A 275-nucleotide genomic window follows, 5' to 3' on the forward strand; every position below is an offset into this window, starting at 1 on the left:
AGAGAGAGAGAGAGAGAGAGAGAGAGAGAGAGAGAGAGAGAGAGAGAGAGAGAGAGAGAGAGAGGAGAAGGGGGTTCTCTTCCGGGTGAGGAGACGGCGAGGGGGGAGGAGAGGGAGAAAAAAAAAGATCAAAGGCTTCTGGGTTTTGGAAGCTGAGTGTGGATTCAAAAAAGCGCCGAGACTGGCTGCATTCCAGAGTATAGCGGAAACCGCGTGCTCCTCCACGCGCCCCTCCACTCACACAAACCAGGCGCGAGCGCTCACACGCACGCGCC

This window comes from Austrofundulus limnaeus, unplaced genomic scaffold, assembly GCF_001266775.1.
Source record: "Austrofundulus limnaeus strain Quisiro unplaced genomic scaffold, Austrofundulus_limnaeus-1.0 Scaffold44, whole genome shotgun sequence".
In the NCBI taxonomy this organism is placed as follows: Eukaryota; Metazoa; Chordata; class Actinopteri; order Cyprinodontiformes; family Rivulidae; genus Austrofundulus; species Austrofundulus limnaeus.